Below are 4,672 nucleotides of genomic sequence, written 5' to 3' on the forward strand. Positions count from 1 at the left end.
CCACTTTTATAAGTAGGGTTTTATTGGAATTACTTTAAGTATTGTCTATGACTGTTTTTGTTTGATCTCTTGAATGCAATTTCCATGAGCATTGATTACGGATCCAAGCAAGATGTAAGTTATCAAGTTATCCTTGATAACGTCAATCTTTTCTCCATTTATCATGATGCTCCCAATTGGTCCAGTTGTGAGGATTTTGATCTTCATTACCTCAAGTCATAATCCATACTGATGGCCACAATCCTGATCTTCATCAGCAAGTGCTTCAAGTCCTCACTTTCAGCTAGTAACGTTGTGTTATTTGCACATTGCAGGTTGTTAATAAGCTTTTCTTGAATCCTCAATAGAAAATTCTTCTATATGTACAATAGCTTTTTGTATTATTTGCTCAGCCCACAGTTTGAATAAGTATGCTGAGAGGATACTTTAAGAACTAAGGTGTGCCTGACCCAAGTCTGACTCAAGTCTTCGTAACATCTGGAAGACTAGTATGCTTTAGATGGACACTATACTCACCTCTTGGAATGATTTGTGTCAGGTAAAATGCATTTCAACGTCCCTAGCTGGACAAATATTCTGAGAATCTTGTCTCAAATGAAGATGTTTGAGAGAGGAACCCATAAAGACCCCATAAGACTTGGTGGACAGATGTGATACCAGACGTATTAGAGGAATAAGAAGCAGTCCTTGAGATCCCTACAGTAAGGGATCGGGGGATATATAAGCTGATCAGCTTGGGCCTGATGCCTCTTATCTCCAGAGCTTATTGAAGCCAGTCTCTTCCAGCTAGGACCTCTAATAGGTTCATTCTGCTTCAATCCCCTGCTTCCAGCCTTTAAATCAAGCAGCAGGCAGCATCAAAAGCAGAAGCTCATGAACAAAGTTCTCTGTCAGTAAAGTCTTCTCAGAGCCCCGGAAAGACCCACAGAGAACTGTTCTTCCTCACAGAAAAGCAACTAAGGTAAATCTAAATGGCTAATGTTCATTTTGAGACAATCAAGTTCAGCCCATGAGAAGTGGTTTCTAGATCCTAAGTCTGGTGAGGAGGTGTGGGGGCAAGTGGGAAGGAAACAGAAAGACCTCATTTCCTTTTGCCATTTTTCTATGCGCCAAGGTGAGCCTGAGTTATCAACTGAATGGCGTTTGGTAAGGAAACTAGTTGTTGGAACAATAACGGAACAGTCTGAATTTTTCAACATCAGCCCTTCAGGCAGAACAGATTTTCTGTTTTACCTGAACATTTCAGTGTCAGTGCTAGAGTCTCTCTAATCCCTGTGGGTCTCAGGAGTACGATTCGTCATTGGCACTCTAGGATGTAGAGGCCAGATGTCCTTCGGGACATGGAGACATTGGAGAGCAAGGTCTCCAGAGAAGGAAGCGGGGTCAAGGTCAGAGTCAACTTTGAAGACAAGTTTTACACCCAAGCCAGCCCATTTTCACTGACTCACTACACAACAGTGCCTGCCTCCATTAATGAAAGCTCTGTGGATGAAATTCCTTTACAATGAACATATAGTATTAAAACCAAATAACAGTGTCATAAATCACATTAAATAGTGCTGCAATCTATCAGCAGCACTATTGTTCAGCTGCAATATTCCTGCTGATCTATGCAGTCAGGGCTCAAATCCCTTCAGACATAGTTTTGATTCATTCTCTTGGTTTCTGGCTTTCCTACCTACAAAATTATTTATTAGGGTGCAGTAAGTACCAGGCGAAGGAATTTAGTGGTTAAACACACCTACATGCACATGCATATGTATGTGTTGTCTAGAAAAAAACAAAATCAGTGAAACTCATATATGTATATGAAAAAACTTCATGTCAAAGAGTCTTGGTTTTTATATCAAGACAGCATCCTAGCCTAGTTCGACTCAAGCCCATAGGCCTGATGCTAGCCGGGTGCTCTTCAGATTCACGTAAGTACAGGCAGATGATGCTCACTGGTGAAGCGGGAAGCAGGGGGATCCCAGGCCCAGGGGGTACAGAGATCTGTGGATCCAAGCTCCGTGGGAAGACAGCAGGGTGTCAGCTGTCACATGGTGCCACCCCTGGAGGCAGACACAGAGTCCCAGAGAGGAGAAAGATGAAAGGCTAGAGAAAGAGAGAATTTCTTACTGTGTCATAAAAAAGCCATACTTTCCAAAGAGGCTGTGATCTGATTGATAGGTTGGACTGAACCCCTAGACTTTTATATAGGTTCAAATTGACATGAAATCTGTCATAGTGTGTACACACACACACACACACATATATAAATAAGCAAAAGTATTTTATGATACTAAAATTTTAAGGGTGAAAAGGAATTCTGAAACCAAAAACATTCAGGAACTGCTGATACAGGAGAACAGTAATGGCTTTGAGAGGAGACAAGTTGCCATCTGCTAGCCGTCTTTCCTTTCACTCTACCTGGGGGCGCGCAGGCACAGATCCATCAACCAGGCGCCTTCTCGTTTCCTACTTACCCCACACTCGCCACTGCATATTAAACCACTCGACAAAGCGCTTGAACACGAGTCAAAAGTGACCAATGAGGTCATACTTACTTTGGATATGAGCAGCGAAGGAAAAGTACAAATCCTGTATAATCAAATTAACTGTAGTTGGGCATGCCCAGAATTTAATTTTTTATGAGTATATTATTATACTCCTTTCACCTTTTGTTGTGAACACATATGGTCATTTTCTATTTTCTTACTCCAACTCTATTGAGATATGCTTACATACAGTGAAACATGTATTTATAGTACACAGCTTTGATATTTGGACATACCCGTGAAGCTATCACCACAATCAAGAGAATATATTCACCACCACCAACCCCCACAAAAAAAGAAAGCCTTATTTTATTCAGAACAGATTGGAATGTAGAAAAAGTAGATCGAGGAGCAGGAGGCCTAGAAGTTGAGAAGACAGGTGATACTGGCTTAGACTGGGTGGTGGTGGTAGGTATGCAGTCGAATGGATTCTAAGCACAGGAAGGGGTAAACTTAGTGGTGGGGGGATTACTACCAAGCAATCAAGAATCCTGGCCCAATTACAGATACTAAAAAAAAGTATGTTAGAAACTTTAAAATCCTCCCAAAGTCCATCCCCAAAGATCTGACACAGTGGCTGCAACAATGGGCTCAAAAGTAACAGTTGTGGGGCTGGCCCAGGACCTGGAGTGCTTTTGGTGATAAACTGTGTCCAGAACCACCTGCAATTCCAGTCCGGCTTCATTCTTACCTCTGCCACATTCGGGCCACATAAATGACTATGTAAATGATCGTTCTACAAAAATGTGATAATAAATTATGTTGGTTTTTTTTTTAAACGCCTCGTCCTTTTTGCATTTGGCAATGCACTTCATTTCAATGATGCTTCATTTTTGGACGTATCACCCTTTACAAACAGAACTTTAAGAAATGCTGCTAGTAGTTTCTCACCTTTATTTTCTCCCATTTCACAAGATTCTTGGATGCCGTGGTGATTCTGCAGTTAGGGAAAAGTAACATACAGTATTAGTTCTGCCATCAGCTTCAGTGAAATAGGCTTGCTTTCTGGCTGTGTAAGGCCGAGAAATTCTGCCCATATTTATTTTTACTTTGCGCATTTGGTCTTATCCTGGAGTAGCAAGATTTACAATGGCTACCCCACTGTTTGGGCCCCAAGGATCCTTCCCGTTTGTTTGCAGCATGACATTTCTCAGGGTATCTTTGGAAGAAATTCGCGGTAAACTTCTTAGGTATGCCCTTTAACTGTTAGTTACGGCGTAAGATACAAGGACTGTCTTTTGGAGAAAGCTACAATTTTCACTGATTAAAAAAAAACCCAGACTGTCTTTTGGAGAAAGCTACAATTTTCACTGATTAAAAAAAAAAACCAAAATTATGTTTTGAAGCACCCGCTTCCGCAGCGAGCAGGGTTCGAACCTGCGCGGGGAGACCCCATTGGATTTCAAGTCCAACGCCTTAACCACTCGGCCATCGCTGCCACAGCGAACTGGGGAAGGCGGAGACGCTTTAGTGGATCGAGCACTGCGCGCGCCGGCATCCGATGGGCGGAGCCTCCCGACGCGAGGAGTTCCGCTGAGGGGCGGCCCAGAAGGCTCAAATTGTTGTACAATCGGGACACGAAGAAATAATAAAAACACCTCTACGTAGAGGAACTTCCAGTTCTTAGAAACCTCTCCCTTCGTTACGCTCCGAAAACCGCAGCCTTGCCTAGCTTCCGGTCGCGGACTCCGAATTTGCCCGCCCGCTGCCTTTTCATAAGGACAAGATCGCCGCGAACCAGAGAGATAACCCTCCAGCTCTGTGCTGCGGGCCTGCGCTCTCGCAATTTCTGCCTTTCCTTTTCCCGCTTTCCTTCCGGTCGCCCCGGGAGAAGCACCTGTGGCCGCGTCCCGGCGGGGCTCCCAGCCTTCAACAGGCTGCATTCTTGCAGAGACAGACGTGCTCCGAGAGCGTCTTCCTGTCCAAACAGCCACGTCCCACTTTCCTCACTCAAAACCGAGCGCTTCCTTGCTGACTCCTATTGGGACAACTGGCCCCTGCGAGGCCTCAGCATTTGGCTCCACAGAGCCCGGGAGGTGGGTTCCGAACCACGTGCTAAGCATGAAGTCTGCGTCCGTTACCTCCAGGTGCCCCTTATTTACGTCCGCCTCTTTGCTAAGCGCAGGTACCATGCT

At 44.2% G+C, this 4,672-nt stretch overlaps 1 non-coding gene across 1 annotated transcript; it reads right to left on the minus strand.

The window, feature by feature from the left end:
- Window positions 1–3,893: 3,893 nt before the first annotated feature.
- On the minus strand, window positions 3,894–3,975 carry TRNAS-UGA (transfer RNA serine (anticodon UGA)). Its single transcript has one exon. It is a non-coding gene; the product is annotated as a tRNA-Ser (tRNA).
- Between the last annotated feature and the right edge of the window lie 697 nt (window positions 3,976–4,672).

The sequence above is a fragment of the Tenrec ecaudatus genome, chromosome 16 (genome assembly GCF_050624435.1).
Source record: "Tenrec ecaudatus isolate mTenEca1 chromosome 16, mTenEca1.hap1, whole genome shotgun sequence".
NCBI classification, from domain to species: Eukaryota; Metazoa; Chordata; class Mammalia; order Afrosoricida; family Tenrecidae; genus Tenrec; species Tenrec ecaudatus.